At 36.6% G+C, this 24,040-nt stretch overlaps 1 long non-coding RNA gene across 3 annotated transcripts in view; it reads right to left on the reverse strand.

Moving 5' to 3' along the window:
- Positions 1-958: 958 nt before the first annotated feature.
- LOC118019233 overlaps positions 959-24,040 on the reverse strand; it is a 62,788-nt gene continuing 39,706 nt past the window's right edge. Inside the window, exons 1-4 of one of the 3 annotated variants that reach the window (XR_004681631.1) lie at positions 23,307-23,369; positions 6,080-6,371; positions 5,740-5,779; positions 2,536-2,550 (exon numbers count right to left, since the gene is read on the reverse strand). This is a non-coding gene — a long non-coding RNA (uncharacterized LOC118019233). Of the gene's footprint in view, positions 2,551-5,739; positions 5,780-6,079; positions 6,372-23,306; positions 23,370-24,040 lie in introns of those variants that run through there. The other 2 variants (XR_004681629.1, XR_004681630.1) reach the window with 2 other exon arrangements.

A 24,040-nucleotide genomic window follows, 5' to 3' on the forward strand; every position in this document is an offset into this window, starting at 1 on the left:
CCCAACCTTTCCTTCCCCGCCCTCCACAGTTTCTCCCACTCTTCAAATGGGAGTTATTTTCTTCCCCACCTGGTTCTTCCTCATCACCTGGGCTGGATAAAATTGCTCCCAAAGCACTATTCCCTTAATGCATATGGAATTTATGCAATTTCTTTTCTACTTAATTTTGCTTCCCCATCAGAGCATTAACCAAATCTTAGAAGACATATATCAAGTCTCATGCTTCTGTTCTCTGGTGCCTTGGAATGTCTGGGGCTTTTCACAGAGACAATAAATATTTGATGAAGAACGAGGTCGCAAACTCAACCTCCTAAAGGGGGTGGCAAGTCAACATAACAGTGTCACGAAGCCTAATACAAGGAATACGGGTATAAACTGCTTGTACTATGACCTAGCATAAGGCTACCTACTCACATGGCCTCTAAAACGCAGTGTGGGCTTAATGAAAACAAAACAAAGCACATCTAGATGTCACGTCAAGCCCAATGCCTGCCAAATGTGTCCCTTAAATAAAACAGTCAGCCCTCTTTCCTACAGTAAACATCAGCCAAGAAAGCTAAGCCACTTTTCCTGGGGATTGAGTTAATTTTCTTTCTTCCTCTAATCTCAAGTGAGCAATGTCTGTATAGAGGTTGAAGAGTGTCATATTAGTCAGTCAATGGTTTGGTCTTATTAAAATAAAAGAAATGTTACATTATCGGGCGCCTGGGTGGCTCAGTTGGTTGGGCGTCTGCCTTCAGCTCAGGTCATGATCCCAGGGTCCTGGGATCGAGTTCCGCATCGGGCTCACTGCTCTGCGGGGAGCCTGCTTCTCCCTCTCCCACTCCCCCTGCTTGTGTTCCCTCTCTCACTGTGTCTCTCTCTGTCAAATAAATAAATAAAATCTTAAAAAAAAAAAAAAGAAAAAAGAAATGTTACATTATCATAGATTTATAACTTACAAAATGATTTCAACATGCATTTTTTTTTTCATGAATGAGAAAACCAAGGATGGAGAAGAGTCAATTGTCTTGCCCAGGTTCATGCACGATAGAAATGTGATGGAGATATCACTAAACCCAGAATATCTGATGTCAACCCCAGGGCTCTTGACACATTATTTCTCTCAGCACCAGAATGCTACTGTTATTTATGGGCCCAGGCTCACCACAGAAGTGAGAGGCACTTCTCATTGAGAGAGGAGCCAGTTATCTAGGGCTTGGGTTTTTCTTTACCTTTTGCGTATTTTTTTCTTTTAGTTGACATACAAGATTCCACATAGTATCACGTGCTTATTTTCCACGTAATTATCTGCTATTTTCCATTCACCATTTATGTGTACATGTTTGCAAATGATGACAATTAACATCCTCAAGACTTTATCCACTTTGCAGTGCTTATCCTAAATTCAAAGACATAAAAACACACACATACACACCATAATTTACCTTTCAGAAGAACGTCTACGTTGAATAAACCAGCAGCCAAATTGAAAATTCAAAATTGCATCTGGAGCTAATGAAAAACAAAATAATCTACAATAATGCCAGCAATGATCAATAGAATCTGTACTATTCAAGGAGTAATACACAAGTGGTTTTCACTGGCTGGGTGGGTTTTGGACATTGGTCTGCCAACCCACTTTCCTTTCTTCCATGGACTCAGGTAAACTTTTCAATTTAGGAAAGGAGTCACCATTTTGTTTTGTTTTGTTTTCCCATGCTTACTCTATTTAGTGAAAAGTTACATAAGCAAGCCTCCTCAAAATTTAACTTGCTGAGGGACTGGGGGAGGGGATCACAAGCATGACACAGAATGACTGAGAGTGTGGATATGCTGCTCTGGAGTTTCAATTTTGACAAGACAGAAAGAGAAAAAGGGGACGGGGTGGGAGTGGGGGAGAGTGGGGAGGGCAGAGAGTTTGGGGACAGCTATAGTCCTCTCAAGGTTCTGCTGTAGTGAACCATGAACACTGGGTATTGGTTATAGTTAGTGAAGAAAGACAAGGGGCAGGAGGAAGCTGAGAGAGAAGCGCAGTGTGGGCTATTTCCTTCAGGAAATTTCCACCGGTATTCACAAGTTTCATCACTCAAAATATAATTATTTCATTATTTTGGTTTGCTAGTTCTTGACAATTATATACCTGTCAGTCCTCAAAGCTGAATCAAGAAACAATAGAAAAATGGAAAGAAAGTGAATATTTTGAAGAATAATGGCTATGTCACCTCTTATTTAGGTGACCTTGACAATATGACAAAACCTTTCAAAGACCAGCTACAAAATGATATCCAAACAGTTTGGTTCTGGATGTGTTAACTGTGACATTTTATTTGAATGTTTCCATTGACGGTTGTTAAAAAAAATGGCAGAGGGGAGTCTTCAGTTAATCTCTGTGGGTTCTACAGTCTCATATAAATTTGAGGCCCAGAGACCACAGCTACTCAGGAATTTATATTTATAATTATAACTGAATACTTATGTTGAAAGAAAACTAATTTTGCATTAACATAACTTTGTAATGAGGTACTCTGAATGTCACACTCAAAAGAATCCATTGCAGATGTTGGTAACCTGTGAAAAGAAAAAGAATATAGTCATGTTTAAATCTGCCAATCACAGGTTTTTCTTTAAGAAAAGTCCACTATAGAATGAGAAACTATCAAAAAAAAAATACTCTAAAGATTGCATATCTGTATGTTAATATAGTATAATAAATAGGAAAACCACCCTAATCATTTAGGGGAAACATCTGAATTATTTTATTTATGGAAAAGAGGTTTTTTAAAATGCTTATAAGAAAAATCAATATTATTCAGGTTATTAGTCTTATTACTGGGTAAGCCCTGAAATGACTATTTCACTGTCCCTGAAAAGTCAGTTATTGTAGTGATTGGTAGCATCTTATGCTAGTATTTTTAAGGGATAAACAAACAAAAAAAATTCATTATGATCTAGATGCGAGAAACTTGGTTTTGGGAATGAAATATAACTTAGGAAAAGATAAAAGAAACAAAACCGGTGGTGTGGATTTACATCAGTGATCTCTTCGCCATTCACAAATCCTATGACAATACTTTTCAGGGCAGAAGGAAACCAAACCACAAATGAAAAGTGATCCTGACACACTTTCCTTCAGGACACTGGATAGAAGCTTTCTCTGCTTTCCTCTGTGAAATGTCATCTGAGCAGAGAAGTAAAGGAAGAGGAAGACATTGGAGAGCAATGGGGAAGGAGGGAAGAAAATGAATCTGTCTGGAGAAGGAAGAAAGAAAGGGAAGGAGAATACCCTAATATAGGTTAGAGTAAAAGAGAGATAGGGAAGAAATTCATAGAGGGACATATGCCCATGAGTTAAAAAGAAAGAAAGAACTAGCCAAATGATAGGGGGGAAAAAAGGAAGAAAAGAAAAAAGAAAGGAAGTAAAAGAAACATTGTTTACATTGTCTAATAAGTAGAAAGTATTATGCTATTTTTGCCACTCATAATAGAAATTAGGAAACCAAGGAAAGTTCTCTGTGAAGGTTACACTCAGCTATGTCTCAAACAGGAACTCTAAACTCAAATGATGATTTTGAGGGGGCAAATTATTTAGTGAAGGATAGAGATAAAGAAGTGACTGGAAACTTTGTGATATGTAGTGAAAGGGAAGGATCAATTTACAATTTGTGTTTACAGAATGTAGACATGTTTGTATTTACTTTGGAGTCAGTAGACAGCATGATATGTTGCATCTTGGAATACTTTTTTCCACTGGGTAAAACATGAATTTTGGGAAGTGGAATCCTATGAATAACTGCTTTATTATACCAAAGCTGAACTAAAGTCCCTTGTTGATTTATTTATCCCACCCTGAGAGGCAGCATAGAAGGAAAAAATATTTTACTTCAACATACAATTAATCATTTCATATTTCTTTGCCAAAACAGAGGTACTTTTAGCCACAATCATGCTCACTCGTGCATCATGCTGCATTCACATGGTGGGAAAGAAAGCCCTGATATACAAACCATCAATTCATGATCCTCTTATGGACACTTTTCTATACCTTTACTAGAAACAATCCCATTTGGTTCCAAAAGTGCTAAATAAACTGTTTATTTACTTTGAAACTTTATCTTTATTATTTGGACTTGATGCTTGTCTACATTCTCACTTTCAAACTGACCAGCTGGGGAAATAAAGACATATCCCGTTCTTAACATATTTCTGGATTTGCTTAGCTTAATAAGACATTGATATCCATACTTTGAAGGCAAGCCACCTCTAGCCCATCAATTTGACTCCATGATCTTTGAACTGCCCTCTTCATCACCTTCACATTAAATGTCTGCTGGGAAGCAATGAGTTGAGTGTTAGGACCTAACCCTTGATTTCTCATAATGCTTTGGCTTAGAGTTTAATTCATGTGCGTTTCTTTGCATGTCTTAACTAGTGTATTCTATCCCCATGATTCTAACAGCAACTGCATTTGTCAAGGGCACTAATGAGCTCTATATTTTCTAATTCAATTGGCATATCTCCAGCCCCATTTTTTCGAGTAACATTTGACACAATCACTTGCTTTCCTTGAAACCATCAGCCCTTTCTACTTCCAATGTGCTTCCCACAATGGAGAGTGTGTACAGCGAGAATTATGTTTAACAGACTTCCTGGAACCCGTGATTAAAAATGGGATTTCGTTTTGAACAAATCAATGCCTTCTCATGTGAATTGAGAGGCAAAACTCAGGGGAGGGCAGAATTCCTACTGTTTTTGCTGCTTCTGCCTGGCAGGCAGAATCTTCAGAGGATTTATTTCTGCCATGGAACCACTGGTAGAGTTCTCAAAGGCCAGCCATTATATTCAAGAGTTTCAAGAGTGAGGTGTCCATTTTGTTTTCATAGAGTGTGTCAGAGAGCTTTGATTCTAGATCTGGCAGTAATAGTTTTCTGAAACATGCCAGTAGGAATGGAATTCTGTAGTCATGTTGCCTGATCTTAGAAGAGGCATAGTTCCCATCGTGGCTGGTTTCCCTGTTGTAGCTTGAGAATCATTTCTAGAATTTAGAACTTAAGTCTTTCTTCAGTCACTCAAACAATTCTTAATACTCTGTAATAAAAGCCTTTCTACCCTTAAAACCATCAGTGTTTCCTACATCTCTCTCATTCTCCCTCTCTCTATCTCAGATAAGTATAAGACTGATGTATTGAAAGAACAGAGAGGAGGTGTTGAGTGTAGAGACACCACCTACTCTAGTTTGTATAGGCTCTTCTTTCAACACATCAATCTTGTTCCAACTACCAAGACATTTTTAAGCTGTTTCTTCTGTTTCCAACACTCTTCTTCCAGTTATTTCTTGTCCTTCACTCCTTCTATTTGCAGGTCTCAGTTGAAATAGCACTTTCTCAAAAAGGCCTTTCCAGACAACCAAAATATTCTGACATCCTATACATTCCCTCATTGAAAATGTAAAACCTAAAGTTATATTTACTTGTTGATTATCCCTTTTCCCTCATTATAACTTAACTGTTATAATGGCAGAGATCTTGCTTGTGTTCTTTCCCACAGATGTTAGAATAGCACAGACTCTATAGTTAGCATTGAGTAAATGTTTGCTGAGTGGAAAAAAAGATGAACGAATAAATGAATGGTTTGGGAATGTGTTTACTGTTTTCAGGAATTAAAGACTGAAGCTATGTAGATATTATTTATCACATGATTATTTTTTCTTTTACTTGAATGCACACACATATCCGTATATATGAAACATATGGAAATTACCATTACTCTTCTTCTTTTAGATCTCTATCTCAACGTAAACCTCAGAAAAGAGAGAAAATCTTCCTTTATTTCTCAATCTTTGTACCTGTCAACTTCCAAGTCCAAGCTTTCAGACTACAAAAATTTGTTATTATTTTTAAAATAAACTTTTTCTTTTAGTGTAGTTCTAGACTTACCAAAAGTTGCAAAACTAATACATAGAATTCCTATATACTCCATGCCCAACTTCCTCTATTATTAACATCTTACATTAGAAAGGTACATTTGTTACAACTAATGAGCCAATATTGCTAAATTAACTGATGGTCATATTTATCAGATTACTTCAGTTTTTACTTACTGTCTTTTTTTCTGTTCCAGGTTCTCATCGAGGATACATTACATTTAGTAGTTGTGTCTCCTTAGGCTCCTCTTGTCTGCAAGTTTCTCAGACTTTCCTTTCTGTTCCAGGTTCTCATCGAGGATACATTACATTTAGTAGTTGTGTCTCCTTAGGCTCCTCTTGTCTGCAAGTTTCTCAGACTTTCCTTGATTTTGATGGACTTGAGAGCTTTGAGGAATACCGATCAGGTGTTTTGTAGAGTGTTCCTCAATTAGGCTTTGGCGTATGTTTTCCTCATGATGAGACTGGGCTAATGAGTTTTAGTGAAGAAGACCACAGAGCAAAAGTACCATTTTATCAAGAGTATATAAGGTCAACATGACTTACCACTGTTGATACTGAATCTGGTCACCTGACTGAAGTAGTGTTTGTCAGGTTTCTCCATGGGAAAGTTACTCTTTTCCCCCTTTCCAGATTGTACTTTCTGGAAGGAATTCACTATGCCTGGCCTGCACCACCTTGAGGACAAATTATCTATATAAATTATTTGGAATTCTTCTGCATGGCAATTTTTCTCTAATCCCCTATTAATGTAGTTACTGAATTATTTATTAATGTAAATATGGACTAATGGATATTTATTTTATACTTTGGGTGATAATCCAGTATTACTTTATTTTGTAGCTCAAATTGTTCCTGCTTTAACCATTTGGGAACTCTTTAGTTGCCAATATAGTTCCTGTGTCCCTTTAACATATTCCCATAATTAAGGGTTTTTTGTTTTTTTTTTTTAATTATAACGTCCTTACTTTCTGTCACTACAAGATGCACTAAGCTCATCTTGTGTATTTCCTACACATTCCTAGAATCATTCCTTTCTCCTAGGATACTTGGTTCCTTTTATTGGAGAATGGTATTAGAAATCAAGATTTGAGCATAGTTATGCTCATTGCTACTTGGGTGTTTTTGCTTCTAAACCCTCTCAGCTGACAAAACACAGAAGTGTGTCTATGTGTGTGTGTGTGTGTGTACTAACCCATGTATATGCTCATATCTATAAAAATTTCATATGTAACAATTTATATCTCTTTGACAAAATAAGTTCCAATTGATGTCTCCAATTCCAATCCATTACCATATGAGGCATTTTATCTCCCTCTCCTTGCTGATATGTAATCTTGCAGCATCTGCTGTCAAATCAATGAGCTATTCAATTCCAGTATGTATGCATAATGGTATCAACAAGAGTACAGTGCTTAGTTTTTTGTTCATTTGTTTTTTGTTGTTTGTTTGTTTCTTGCCTTTAGTTTCGAAGATACCACATGTTTCCAGAGTTATTTATGTTGGTGTATTCTTCTCTTACCTCTTTTAGTGAGGTTGTTTCATACATTTGTAGTATGGTTGATTATTTTGCCACATTCTACATTCTATCCACAGATACATCAACTCCTCAATATTTTTTTTTTAATTTGTATACACGAGGATTCACTCTTTATACTCTGCAATTCTATGAATTTTGACAAATGCATAGTGACATGGATCCATGATTACAGTGTCATGAAGAATAATTTTAACCCCCACCCCAGATATCTCCCTTGTTTTACCTATTCCAATCTCCCCAGAACCAAACCCCTGGCAATCATTGATATATTTACTATCTCTATAGTTTTGTTCATACAGTGTGAAGCTTTTTCATACCAGCTCCCTTCACTTAGCAACTTACCTTTATGTCTTTTCATGGCTTGACAGCCCATTTCTTTATTATCACTGAATGATATTCCATGTGTAAAGATGCCACAGTTTATCCATTCTGCTATTGAAGGACATCTTGGTTACTTCTAGTTTTTGGCAGTTATGAGAAAGCTGCTATTACATGTGCAAGTTTTCATGTGGATGGACATAAGGCCACTCCAGAGATAGCCATCAGAGATAAAGGAAAACTGCCCTTTACTTATCAAAGAAGCTCTGTAGCTTTCACCTTCTAAAAAATCTAAGTTTTCAGGTGGCAGAAATTGCTCAATACATTTTTCTCTTTTAATTATATATATTTACTCTTTTAATTACATATATAATTCTATAAAACCTTTCCTTGGAACATATATAGTTCTGGTTTCATAAAACCTTTCATTGGAACACATATGGTTCCCTTGTTAAGACACCATTCACCCATACGAACATTCACTGATTTATTCCCTGCCAAAAGTCTGTGGGTGTTTTAACCATCATGTATCTGGCAATGTACCATAATACTTCATTCTAAAAACTGAAAGTCATTTAACATTCATGGAGATTAAAAGATAGCTGAAGATGGCAAAGCAAGACCAGAAATGTAGTTAGGTATTTAGTAGAATTTTGTGTTCCTCATTTATTACACGTCTTCAAAATAAACGTGTGGGTGGAAGAGATGTGGATGGAAGTCAACAATATTCACAAATACCAAATAACAAAAATTGAAACTACAAAGGCATATTTATATACTTTGTGTTTATATGATTCAGGGATACAATAAAGACAAAGTAATCTGAAATCTTGTTACACAGAAAAGTAAAATAGAAAATGAAAGTCCATAATCTATGAAGGAAGACAGACAAAGCCAAATATATTGAATAAAGGGAGAAACCATGGAAGGTATCGATCAAAGTGTCATAGATCAGTACATGTAGATGATTACACAAAAGAGCTGAATATTATTCACTGGTAAATCATATTGTTATAAAATCAATTTACATTTAGTTCTCTGCCACATGGTAAGATCATTCATCTTGTAACACTTCCATTTCTGAAGTCACAACTGCATGAGTGGGCAATGAAGTAAAAAGTGAAAATTTAGGCAATATGGACAGTTAATGTAATTATCTAGATAACTTGAATTAAAGATATTCAATTTCCTTCATTTTGAAAATATTTTTAGGTACAGTGAAAAGACTTCCAGACTTTCTGCATTCTTCAGGTCTTATACTTGAAGATAATTCTTTCAGACAGTTTTAATTGATACACCCATGATGGCCTTAGAGGCTACTCTTCCAAATGTTTCCTGAGCATCTGGAAATGTCTTAGTCCTTCTCACTAATTGTACTTGCCTCCTTACAGGTCTATATCGCATACTGAAGACTAAGTTCTCATGGTAGGCATTTGATACATATTTGCTGCTTCCATAAGCGTGTGGTTTAGAGTTGAAAAGACATGGAATTATAAAGACTAACTCTGCCATTTACTGTGAAAACTTAGCAAATTTAAATGAGCTTCATTAGTCTCTGTTCTTTAATAGGAATGATAGTAATTACTTCTCCTAGGATAGGTGTACAGAGTCAATGAAGTAAAATACATAGCCCAAAAAGGATAGTGTCTGGACATAGTAGTTGCTCAATAAAAATTAGTTTCCTCTAACTTTTTTTTTCTCCAGAGCTGTAATCACTTACTTTACCCATGAAAGGAGATACATTTGTGTTAAACATATTGGTCACTGCCCAGGTGACAGAAAAGTGCTATCAAAACATGAATATTTTGTTTCATCTACTTTGTTAGAATGCAATATATTTATGGATCATTAATTTATTCAAGTTTATCAACAATTGCTCCCAAAATTCTTCCTTCCTCAGTGTTTTCTTTTAATCAATAAATAGTAACACTGTGCCTAATTACACAGAACCTTAAAAAGGAAGTCATTCTTCAAACCATCCTTGCCCATCCCCATTTTCAATTAATCACCCAATCCTGTCCATTTCACCTCTTAAATGTCTCCCATCTCTGTTTATTTTCTCCAGTTATATTGCCATCACCCTAGTCCAAGCTTCTATTAGAGTTTCTCTGAATTATAGAAATGGTTTCCTAACTAGTCTTCTTTACTCTTCTAATTTTCAATCCAGAAGCACTCTTTTTTTTTAAGATTTTTTATTTATTCATTTGAGAGAGTGAGTGAGTGAGAGCACAGCAGGGGGAGAGGAAGTGGGAGAGGGAGAAGCAGACTCCCCACTGAGCAGGGTGCCCCACACGAGGCTTGATCCCAAACCCCGGGATCATGACCTGAGCTGCAGGCAGATGCTTAACTGACTGAGTCACCCAGGCGCCCCCAAAGCACTCCTTTTAAAATGAAAATATGGCCATGCCAATCTTTATTTAAAACCTTTTTATATCTTCTTGTTGCTCTTAAAATAAAGATCATGCCCTTTGCGTGCTAATAGAAAGCACAGCAGAGTGGGAGCTCCCTTACCTGCCGATCGTGTTCCATTATCTCTATCTCCTGAGACCCTGACCTTCCCCGGGCCATCCACATCAGGAGGTTTGCATATGCTGCTTTCTGTACAACACTATTTCCATCAATTCATACTTCTTTTATTCACATCTCTCCATCCTTTAGGGATCAGTGGAATTTCTTGTCTCAAGGAAACATGCTTTAACCCCAGACTATATCAGATTCCCCCAATTATGCTCTAAGCACACTTTACCATCCTCAGGACCTCCAATCTCAATTGTAATTTAATGACCACTTATGAAATTAATTGTTTGGTCCATGTGCTCTCCTTGAATAAGAGCTTTAGGAGGGCTAGGGCCAAGCCTGTCTTTTTAATGCCTGGATCTCCAGCTCTGGTTTACATAATGGAGTCTCAATAAACATACTTTTAATGAATGAATGGAAGAATAAATGAACAAATGAGAGTAATTGTAAAGAAGTCTGGGTGAGTAATTGTGCTTAATTCCAGATAAGCTTTTAAAAAGAAATATTGTCTTCAGTAAGAAAAAAAAAAAGACATCAACTTTAGTTATCACAGTTGGGATATTATGTCAGTCCTCAGTGCATATCTTTTATTTATAGACTTCTTACTAGAGAAACTGCTTTTTCCAAGCTGAATTTTGAGCACAGGTACAAATTTGCTATTGATACTTGAAATCATCCTACTCTAACCCTAAGCTTTTGGATTCTAAATGATACCCACTCCAGACACCTTGAAATCTGACTGTAACATTGCTTGTGCATCACCTCGTGACCTTTGCTCAGCCAGTAAATTGAAGTTTTATGTCCCTAGATTTAAGTTGGAATAAACCGGAAAATAGAGTTTCCTTCACTATTAGTTCTAGCCCATCTAATCTTGCTCAAGGGATTCACCTCAGTTCAATTATCACATCCAGAAAAAGATATGAGTCTTAACCAATTGTTCATCATCCAACAATTTCCAATGGGGTCATTGATATCCACCAGCCAGAGCCACTGACTGCTCAACCTTACCAGAACCCAAAAGACTATAAAATACTGTGAGATGTGAATTGTGTTTTTTTCTGTTCATAATTTAACTTTTCTAGGCCTCTCAACAGTAGTGGTTGACAAAGCAAATTGATGCTTTTATCTAAGTAATGTAACATAATTATTTAATGTCTTAGATCATAATCAAGTCATGATTTCAGTGAGTCCACACCTAACTAAAGCAGGTGTGATAGTAAGATCGACCCATTAGCCAGTAAAGAGATTAAGAATATGTCTACATTTGACACATTTTTAGTATAAAGAGAAATCATCTGTATGGTTAGTTCCCCAAAATAAACTCAGTCAACTGGTTTAAAAGAGAGCTGGACTTACCCTCTAACCAGATCACACATTCTAGTACCAAACTGCGTGGCAGAGCTGTTTCAAGTACAAGTATCATGTTTGTGACTTCGCTTTGTTTTTCTAACAACTCTTAGGTAGAGATCATGAATTATTATGTAATCCATCTCTGCTCCAAGAGACTATTTGATAAAAAATATTGTGAAGAATTCAGCAGCAAGCAAGGAAGTAAACAGCAAAGGGAACCAAGTGAGGTAGGAAAAGACTCTCCCCCAGCCCCAAACTGCAAGTGGCTTTCTAAACACAGAGCATGTTTCTCATATTGTAAATCAGCAGGGTATACAACAAAACATCAAACTTGGGAAACAAACATCTTCTGCCTATTAAAGCATAAAGAGAAACATCTTCCTGTAATCCAGTAAAGCTTTGCTATAATAGGATATATAGTCTTAGTTGCTTTAATCTATATCACCCTGATGATTCTTAACACTTATTTCTTGAACTGATCTGTTTTTTCCATTCAGTAATTAACTTCCTTGTTAATAGGGGCAGGATTTTACAGACCCTCTCTAACTCCCCAGCATCCAGCATAGTGCTGGGTGCATACTAGATGCTCAGTAAATATTATAATATTTATAATAGAATACAATTTTATCTCAGTAATAGAATAATTAGTTTTGAACCAGAGTGATTATACAGTAACATGGCAAGATAGAAAAGACACTATCTGCTGCTCCTAGCTTTACTACTATTCTCTCTGCTTAGAATTCCTGTCTGCCCCTCTTTCATTTGACCAACTCCCTAGGCATACCTCAAGTACAACTCAGTATCACCTTCTCCACATAAAATCTTCCTTAATATCCATAAGGTAAAGATAGTATGCCAAACTTTGTGCCCCTGTAATTCCCTAATCATCAATCTTTTAGCATTTACTGACAAAATAAAAAGTATTTGTGAGTACTCCCCTTTCATCCCAGATCGTGGGTCTGTTGGGTACAGAGGTATACCTTTTCTCATCTTGGAACTGGATTTTAAAAAAGGGTTAATGTTAGAAATAGATTTTAAAAAAAGAAAGAGATTTTTAATGAGTCAATAAATCAAGGAAGAGGGATGATGCATGCTGATGGTTATTTACATTAAATTGTAGACCTAATTTTTACTCTTCTTTTGTTTTCATTTAAAAAAATCTGTGGGGCTCAGTTGGTTAAGTGTCTGCCTTCAGCTCAGGTCATGATCCGGGGGTTCTGGGATTGAGCCCCACATTGGACTCCCTGCTCAGCAGGGAGTCTGCTTCTCTCTCTCCCTCTGCTGCTCCCCTCAGCTTGCTCTCTCTCTATCTATCTCAAGTAAATAAGTAAAATCTTAAAAAAAATAAAAATAAAAAATCTAAGTATTATATCTTCACTCTAAACGTGAAATACACTGTTATTTAAATATTCATATAAAATTGCTTAAATAGCAAAGTTTATCTTTTAAATACAAGTATCTTATTTAACATAAGAATTTAGTCAAAATCTAGAGAGGAGGAGCAAGATGGTGGAGGAGTAGGAGACCTAAATTTCATCTGGTCCCAGGAATTCAACTAGATAGGTATCAAACCATTCTGAACCCCTACAAACTCAACAGGAGATCAAAGAAAAGAATAGCAGCAACTCTCTGAACAGAAAAGTGACCACTTTCTGGAAGGTCTCTTCTGATTTGTTTAGTGTATATTTTTCTGGGTTTGTTGTTACCTTGTTAGCATTTTGTTCTCTCATTCATCTGTTCTCCTCTGGACAAAATGACAAGATGGAAAAACTCACCTCAAAAAAAAGAACAAAAGGCAGTACCAACTGCCAAGGACCTAATCAATACAGACATTAGTAAGATGTCGGAATTAGAGTTCAGAATGACAATTATAAAGATACTAGCTGGGCTTGAAAAAAAGCATGGAAGACATTAGAGAAACCCTTTCTGGAGAAATAAAAGAACTAAAATCTAACCAAGTTGAAATCAAAGAGGTTATTAATGAGGCGCAATCAAAAATGGAGGCTCTAACTGCTAGGATAAATGAGGCAGAAGAGAGAATTAGTGGTATAGAAGACCAAATGATGGAGAATAAAAAAGCTGAGAAAAAGAGAGATAAGCAACTACTGGATCATGAGGGCAGAATTTGAGAGATTACCATAAGACGAAACAGTATTAGAATAATTGGGATCCCAGAAGAAGAAGAAAGAGAGAGAGGTGCAGAAGGTATATTGGAGCAAATTATAGCAGAAAATTTCCCTAATTTGGGGAAGGAAACAGGCATCAAAATCCAGGAGGCAGAGAGAACCCCCTCAAAATCAATAAAAATAGGTCAACACTCTGACATCTAACAGTAAAACTTACAAGTCTCAGAGACAAAGAGAAAATCCTGCAAACACTCAGGACAAGAGGTCTGTAACCTACAATGGTAGAAACATTAGATTGGAAACAGACCTATCCACAGAGACCTGGCAGGCCAGAAAGGACTGGCATGATAGATTCAGAGCACTAAATGAGAAAAATATGCAGCCAAGAACACTATATCCAGCTAGGCTGTCATTGAAAATAGAAGGAGAGATAAAAAGCTTCCAGGACAAACAGAAACTAAAGGAATTTGCAAACACGAAACCAGCCCTACAAGAAATATTAAAAGTGGTCCTCTAAGCAAAGAGAGAGCCTAAAAACAACATAGACCAGAAAAGAACACAGACAATATACAGTAACAGTCACCTTACAGGCAATACAGTGGCACTAAATTCATATCTTTCAATAGTTACCCTGAATGTAAATGGGCTAAATGCCCCAATCAAAAGACACAGGGTATCAGATTGGATAAAAAAAAAAAAAAAAAAAAAAGACCCATCGATATGCTGTCTGCAAGAGACTCATTTTAGAACCAAAGACACCCCCAGATTGAAAGTGAGGGGGTGGAAAACCATTTACCATGCTAATGGACACCAAAAGAAAGCTGGGGTGGCAATCCTTATATCAGACAAATTAGATTTTAAGCCAAAGACTGTATTAAGAGATGAGGAAAGACACTATATAATACTTAAAGGGTCTATACAACGAGAAGATTTAACAATTGTAAATATCTATGCCCCTAACATGGGAGCAGCCAATTATATAAGGCAATTAATAACAAAGCAAAGAAACACATCAACAACAATACAATAATAGTGGGGGACTTTAACATCCCCCTTACTGAAATGGATAGATCGTCTAAGCAAAAGATCAACAAGGAAATAAAGACTTTAAATGACACACTGGACCAAATGGACTTCAGAGATATATTCAGAACATTCCATCCCAAAGCAACAGAATACACATTCTTTTCTAGTGCCCATGGAACATTCTCCAGAATAGATCACATCCTAGGTCACAAATCAGGTCTCAACCGGTACCAAAAGATGGGGATCATTCCCTGACTATTTTCGGAACACAGTGCTTTGAAACTAGAACTCAATCACAAGAGGAAAGTCAGAAAGAACTCAAATTCATGGAGGCTAAAGAGCATCCTACTAAGGAATGAATGGGGCAACCAGGAAATTAAAGAAGAATTAAAAAAATTCATGGAAACAAATGAAAATGAAAACACAACTGTTCAAAATCTTTGGGATGCAGCAGAGGTGGTCCTAAGAGGAAAGTATATAGCAATACAAGCCTTTCTCAAGAAACAAGAAAGGTCTCAAAAAAAAAAAAAAGAAAGAAAGAAAAGAAACAAGAATGGTCTCAAATACACAACCTAACCCTACACCTAAAGGAGCTGGAGAAAGAACAGCAAATAAAGCCTAAACCTAGCAGGAGAAGAGAAATAATAAAGATCAGAGCAGAAATCAATGAAATAGAAACTAAAAGAACAGTAGAACAGATCAACGAAACTAGGAGCTGGTTCTTTGAAAGAATTAACAAGATTGATAAACCCCTGGCCAGACTTACCAAAAAGAGAAGAGAAATGACCCAAATCAACAAAATCATGAATGAAAGAGGAGAAATCACAACCAACACCAAAGAAATACAAACAATTATAAGAACATATTATGAGCAACTCTATGTCAGCAAATTAGATAATCGGGAAGAAATGGATGCATTCCTAGGGATGTATCAACTACCAAAACTGAACCAGGAAGAAATAGAAAACCTGAACAGACCTATAACCACTAAGGAAATTGAAGCAGTCACCAAGAATCTCCCAACAAACAAGAGCCCAGGGCCAGATGGCTTCCCAGGGGAATTCTACCAAACATTTAAAGAAGAATTAATACCTATTCTGAAACTGTTCCAAAAAATAGAAATGGAAGGAAAACTTCCAAACTCATTTTATGAGGCCACCATTACCTTGATCCCCAAACCAGACAAAGACCCCATCAAAAAGGAGAATTACAGACCAGTATCCCTAATGAACATGGATGGAAAAATTCTCACCAAAATACTAGCCAATAGGATCCAACAGTACATTAAAAGGATTATTCACCATGACCAAGTGCGATTTATTCGTGGGCTGCATGGTTGGTTCAACATCCACAAATCAATCAATGTGATACAATACATTAATAAAAGAAAGAACAAGAACCATATGATCCTCTCAACAGATGCAGAAAAAGCACTTGACAAAGTACAGCATCCTTTCTTGATTAAAACTCTTCAGAGTGCAGGGATAGTGGGTACATACCTCAATATCATAAAAGCCATCTGTGAAAAACCCACAGCGAATATCATTCTCAATGGGGAAAAACTGAGAGCTTTCCCCCTAAGGTCAGGAACACGGTAGGGATGTCCACTATCACCACTGCTATTAAACATAGTACTAGAAGTCCTAGCCACAGCAATCAGACAACAAAAAGAAATAAAAGGCATCCAAATCGGCAAAGAAGAAGTCAAACTGACTTTGCAGATGATATGATACTTTATGTGGAAAACCCAAAAGACTCCACCCCAAAACTGCTAGAACTCATACAGGAATTCAGTAAAGTTGTAGGATATAAAATCAATGCACAGAAATCAGTGGCATTCCTATACACCAACAACAAGACAGAAGAAAGAGAAATTAAGGAGTTGATCCCATTTACAATTGCACCCAAAACCATAAGATACCTAGGAATAAATCTAACCAAAGAAGCAAAGAATCTGTACTCAGAAAACTATAAAATACTCATGAAAGAAATTGAGGAAGACACAAAGAAATGGAAAAACGTTCCATGCTCATGGATTGGAAGAACAAATATTGTGAAGATGTCAATGCTACCTAGAGCAATCTACACATTCAATGCAATCCCCATCAAAATACCATCAACTTTTTTCAAAGAAATGGAACAAATAATCCTAAAGTTTGTATGGAACCAGAAAAGACCCCGAATAGCCAGAGGAATGTTGAAAAAGAAAAGCAAAGCTGGTGGCATCACAATTCCAGACTTCAAGCTGTACTACAAAGCTGTAATCATCAAGGCAGTATGGTACTGGCACAAAAACAGACACATAGATCAATGGACTAGAATAGAGAGCCCAGAAATGGACCCTCAACTCTATGGTCAACTAATCTTCAACAAAGCAGGAAAGAATGTCCAATGGAAAAAAGACAGTCTCTTCAAGAAATGGTGTTGGGAAAATTGGATAGCCACATGCAAAAGAATGAAACTGGGCCATTTTCTTACACCACACACAAAAATAGACTCAAAATGGATGAAATACCTAAATGTGAGACTGGAGTCCATCAAAATCCTAGAGGAGAACACAGGCAGCAACCTCTTCGACCTCAGCTGCAGCAATTTCTTCGTAGAAACATCGCCAAAGGCAAGGGAAGCAAGGGCAAAAATGAACTATTGGGTCCTCATCAAGATAAAAAGCTTTTGCACAGCAAAAGAAACAGTCAACAAAACCAAAAGACAACCGACAGAATGGGAGAAGATATTTGCAAATGACATATCAGATAAAGGGCTAGTATCCAAAATCTATAAAGAACTTATCAAACTCAACACCCAAAGAACAAAGAATCCAATCAAGAAATGGGCAGAAGACATAAACAGACATTTTTCCAAAGAAGACATCCAAATGGCCAACAGACACATGAAAAAGTGCTCACCATCACTTGGCGTCAGGGAAATCCAAATCAAAACCTCAATGAGATATCACCTCACACCAGTCAGAATGACTAAAATTAACAAGTCAGGAAATGACAGATGTTGGTGAGGATGTGGAGTAAGGGGAACCCTCCTACACTGTTGGTGGGAATGAAAGCTGGTGCAGCCACTCTGGAAAATAGTATGGAGGTTCCTCAAAAAGTTGAAAAAAAGCTACCATAAGACCCAGCAATTGCACTACAGGGTATTTACCCCAAAGATACAAATGTAGGGATCCGAAGGGGTACATGCATCCCAATGTTTATAGCAGCAATGTCCACAATAGCCGAACTATGGAAAGAGCCAAGATGTCCATCAACAGATGAATGGATAAAGAAAATGTGGTATATATATATACCACAAAAGTTGATGGTATTTTGATAGGGATTGCATTGAATGTGTAGATTGCTCTAGGTAGCATTGACATCTTCACAATATTTGTTCTTCCAATCCATGCGCATGAAACGTTTTTCCATTTCTTTGTGTCTTCCTCAATTTCTTTCATGAGTGTATATATATATATATGGAATATTATGCAGCCATCAAAAAACCCGAAATCTTGCCATTTGCAATGACGTGGATGGAACTAGAGGGTATTATGCTAAGCAAAATAAATCAATCAGAGAAAGACATGTATCATATGATCTCACTGATATGGGGAATTCTTAATCTCAGGAAACAAACTGAGGGTTGCTGGAGTGGTGGGGGGTGGAGGGATGGGGTGGCTGGGTGATGGACATTGGGGAGGGTGTGTGCTATGGTGAGCTCTGTGAATTGTGAAGACTGCTGAATCACAGACCTGTACCTCTGAAACAAATAATACATTATATGTTAAAAAAAAAAAAAAAAAGATAGTAGGAAGGGAAAAATGAAGGGGGGGATATCGGAGGGGGAGACGAACCATGAGAGACTATGGACTCTGAGAAACAAAATGAGGGTTCTAGAGGGGAGGGGGTGGGGGGATGGGTTAGCCTGGTGAGGGGTATTAAAGAGGGCACATATTGAATGGAGCACTGGGTGTTATATGCAAACAATGAATCATGGAACACTACATCAAAAACTAATGATGTAATGTATGGTGATTAACATAACATAAAATATTTTTAAAAAAAAGGAATTTAGTCCAAATCTAGAGAAATGAAAGGTTGCATGACTGTCGTTATCAATCAACTACAAACTGGTTAAAACAAGTTTCTGAAGAGAAACTTGAGAGTAGCTTTTCCATTCTCTTTTGTTGTATCTTAATTTAATTCTTTCAAATATAACTTTAATACAGAATTCTTTGAGAACAAATTTCTAGTGCTCTCCTTTAATAAACAGGATACCAATGTCACATTCTGAAGGGCTTTTATTTCCCACATTTTTCAGAACATGACAATAATAGTTTTGTGCATTTATGTGTTTTAGTTATTATTATTTTTTTAAGGTTTTCCAAAAAACAGTGATTTACTTTGTAAATAATTTTCTACAACTCAGGATTTCATGAAAAATCCTAAGTTTATATGGCATTAGATTTTTTTTTTCCCATATTGGTCTCTGGGGATATATTTTCAAGACTTTTAATGTCTTATATTTATAAGCTTCACCTCCATGATGAAGTACCTCGAATCCTCTTAATGCCTAAGGATTCCTGGCAGCTTATATTTGTATGTGTAAAAGATAGGCCAAATCTCCATGGGAGAACATTCAAAATAGAAACAAATGTACCCCTGCTTAGTTTATGCATTAAACATTTTTCTCCAAATATTTCAGGAATGAGAGAGTTTTTAAAAATTAATATCCTTAGTATTTTAAAATAATGTTCTTTTGTTAACTATTAATTTTTCATATTACGGCAATTTAACATCCGTGGGGATCTGGTGTCTTTATAAATTCTCTTCTATCCTTCTCCCATAGAACCCGTTTTCCTATGAAATCATATGAAATATTTTTTATGAATACAAATTTACTTACACTCCATGATTTTATTTTAAATTAAAAGCTCAAAAGTTTTAAGTTAATAAAAATCTCAACACATCACGTCTACCTTTATTGGGTAAATTTGAATTAACGCAGATATGGGCATTTATTATTTTTCAGGACAAACAAGAAAACCTAAGTTGCTTTAAAATAGTCAGGCCCATGTGAGGTCTAAGGCTTTTAAAAAACTGAAAAGTTACATTAATTACAAGGGAACCTCAATACAAGCATCTGGATTTACTCAACAGATTTCTTAAGGAATGTCAATTTTGTACCTGGACATGAGTATTTTCACTTCTGCAAATCATTATGCTTAATGTTGGCTCTAGGTCCTTTACTCATAGATTATTGCACATTAATGGCACCATTCAAATGCCATCCCTAGCTGGAATGATGCACCTCCATGCTCTACTGTTTATAGTTTTCTAGGCACCCCTCTATCAATCTCCAAACCTGTTCAGATACATTTGAATCCTATTTTCTTACAACAGGTTTCTCACTTTCGGACTCAAGAACGTAACGGCCCAGAATTTCTCCCCTGCCATCTTTAAAATCAATAACCTTAAAACAATCTTATTACTCTCTTCTGACTTAGGACCAAATCTATATTCCAGCTGAAGTCAGACAAGCCACATAACACATACACACACATGTACATACATGAGAATTTTTAACCACAGTTTCTCCTTGTGTGGGAACATGGGATTTCAATCATGTAACTTCTAGATGGGGAAATCTGATGCCCTGGCTGTTCATTTTTTAGGAGCATTGAAAAGCCATTAAAAGTATGTTTCTTTGGACAGCTATAAGACAGTGCAGATTTTCCATCCTACTTTCCTATATGCAATTCCTTCTTAAATTGTATTATTCACAACATTTCAAAGTCAATGTCCTAGAGGGACATGAAAAAGGTTACAGAGAAAGAAATGCACATTTAAGAAGCTCCCTAGAGAATCACAGATAAGACGTTTCAAGTTTATTTAGACCCCATGTATGCAAGATTCTATACAAGTAAATTAGGGGATTGGAGAAAGATAGGCAAAATACCACATCTCCATCCAGCTTTTGTTTCTTCATAGTATTGTTCATTTATTTATTTATTGTCTCTCTTTATGCACCAAATTAAAACCTTGTAAGAGTTGGGGCTTTGCCTGTTTGTTCACTACTCAATTTGGCCCTGGAATAGCACCTTGGACATTATATATACTCAAGAAATATTAGCACAAAGAATGAATGAATGGACATAAAAAAGATTCATATTCAAAGGAAGCTGTCTGATTTCCTTTCATAGTATTGAAAGGATTTTATCACCAACATAATCTTTCCTTATAGAACGTAAATGGTAAATGAAGACTAAATATCTCAAGAAATACAGCTCAGTGTTCACTAAAAGCAAATTCTTATTTACTGCCTGAGAAGCAAAATAAAGTAGGGAAAGGAAGACTTAGTTATTAAGCCAGAGGCATTTTGTACTGTGTTGAACAACACAATCATCACTGGTACTGAAGGCAGCTTTGAAAATCAGAAGCAGGGGTGTAGAGTTCTTCTATACCATGAGCTGATGATTTATGATTGCATTGTGATAGAAAAAGCATCAGATTCAGAGTTCTATCTCAATTAATGAGTAAGCCATTAGTATTAATATTATATTTTTTATTATTAGTTATACTATATATATGTATGTATTTATATATTACTATGTATAATAATTATGGAAGTCAGTTGGATTTGGTTTCAAATCCTAGCTCTGCCACATGCCAGCTGGTGACCTTGGCAAGATACTTAAGCTCTCTCAATCTAATGTTCTCATCTCTTTCCCTGAATCATTGTAAATACTAAGAGACATAATGTTTAAAGTGCTTTACCCATGTCTGATATGATAAATGGTGATGATGATGATTATAATGGCAATGTTGATTCATACAAATTAAAGTCAGGTAAATGGAATGAACTAAAGTATTGACATATTAAGGAAAGTTTTCTTTCCAGGCAGAAACATAATTTGTGAGAAAGACCTTCAGAAAATCTACATTTCGTTCTATGTCCTTGATATAATTCTTAAGAGTGGATGATGTGACCCTAGATATCACCGAGAATTATTGCAACTGAAAGAACAACAACAAAAAAGAAATACAGAAGAGAATATATATATCTACTGTTTTATGAACAAAACACAAATATTTCAAAGATCTTTAAAAATAAAAAATATTTTAACAATAACTCAAAGTTGTTATTTTCAACTCACTACAACTATGTTGGTATATCTTAACATAAAAATTCTTTATCTCCAGGCCTCAAAAAATATATTTGGCCATTCCTCTGTTTGGAGTTTATTTTAAGGCTCAGATATAGACTGATGAGCTTATTAATGGTCCTTGTTTTCTCCTTGTTCTCCGAGCACTGATTTTTTTTTCCCAATGGATAAAGGTTTGTTGTATATTTTCATACCCTTTAAACACACATATGCTTGCACATTGATTCTATTTTCAGTCAGGCAATATATTACTTTAAATTGTCACTAGTATATATCACAACTTCATCAGATACCCCTTCTTATAACAACAATAAAATACATATACTGGAGAATATGCTAGTAACCCTGTCAATGAGCAGCTTAACCCATAAACGAGATGCATACAGCTATCAAAACTTAAAATATAGGGCGCCTGGGTGGCTCAGTTGGTTAAGCGACTGCCTTCGGCTCAGATCATGATCCTGGAGTCCCTGGATCGAGTCCCGCATGGGGCTCCCTGCTCAGCAGGGAGCCTGCTTCTCCCTCTGACCCTCCCCCCTCTCATGTGCTCTCTGTCTCTCTCATTCTCTCTGTCTCAAATAAATAAATAAAATCTTTAAAAAAAAAAACAAAAAACTTAAAATATAAAGAACAAAACAGAATCTCAGCCACCACAGTGGCAAAGACATTATTTGTATTCATACATTCCCTAGGATTAAGCAAGAGTTCTTAGTGCTCATCTGGATAGATGACCATAAGGTAAAGAACAACGTTTTAAAATAAGTCAATTTTTCGTTGGTGTTCTTCACTTCATGTTTTGAATCTTTTTAAATTCCTGTCTCCAGTACCTGAAGACCATACCAGGCCTCCTGGTTACCAAAGACCAGTCCCAATTTAGTCTTCCAGCAACACTGCTTCAGTGGACAGTGCCCAGGCTACGGAAGTCCATATGGACCACACATGTGCCCTGTGTCCCTTGCCCTTATGACAAGATTGTCGTCCAACTACAAATGGCTTTAAATCAGCGCTGCTGCTCATATCAAAGCTTGACCATCTAAGGCCCGGAGGCCAAATCCAGACTGTCATCTCTGCACACAGGTAAAGTGTCACTGGAACACAGCCACACCCATTCACTTACACATTATCCATGGTTTCTTTGGTACAACAATGGCGGAGTGAGTAGATGCTGCAAAGACCCTATGGCTCACAAAGCATAAAACATTTACTTGTTAGCCCTTTACAGAAAGCTTGCTGACCCTACTTCACCACTGTACTGCAATCCCTCAGACCACATCTTCTAGATACTGTTTTAGGGTCGCTTCCCAGGCTTCCTCAGGATCTGGTTCTGAGGACCTCAGCTTTGAAACTCTTATCCCATCTCCTCTGACTTACCTTTTGCCCCATGGACATGTTCTCTGAGACAATTCCTCTACAACCCCTCTGGCTCCTCTCTTCAACTGTAATGCACACCCCTTGGACTACAGCTACTCTCATTCACTTGAATGCCGGCCAAGCCTGATCCTGTCTGGCTTCCACTCAGCTTCAGCCCACACAGCTGGAATTCCTTTTAGATTCACCCGTTCCTTCAGATAAGGCCTCTGGCAAGTGTACTGAATGTCAATGCATTAGCTTTCTAAATTAACACATACAGCTGTAGAAAAACATTGTCCTGCCTGATCTTCTCTTGCCATATGACTTTTTTCTCCTTTGAAACAGTAGCCAGGCTTCAAGCAGTTATGTTTCCAAAGAAGAAATGGCAAATTAAATTTCTTTAACTTGCAGGGTCCCTTTAAATAGAGTAAATTTAAAGGATTCAGGGAATTTGGGCTAGAAAGGACCTGTCTTTTTCCAAGTTCACCTGTGGCTCCCTCATTCATCATGGTGTTCAAGTTCCTGCCATATTTTCTCAATTTGTTGTATATTTATATCAGAGAGAAACATACTAAGGCTTATAAATTGGAAACTGATTCATAGAGTCATTCATTTTGGTTGGGATTAAGTCGTTTTCAGCTTAAAAAATATTTGTTTGGGAACAAATTCACCTTAGTTTAATATACATATTATTGCCTGTAGTAAAAGACAATATATTTGAATTTCACAAGTTTCTAAGAACTCTAAACTCTCTT

Source organism: Mirounga leonina, unplaced genomic scaffold, assembly GCF_011800145.1.
Source record: "Mirounga leonina isolate KUSES-001 unplaced genomic scaffold, KU_Mleo_1.0 Mir_173, whole genome shotgun sequence".
Lineage (NCBI taxonomy): Eukaryota > Metazoa > Chordata > Mammalia > Carnivora > Phocidae > Mirounga > Mirounga leonina.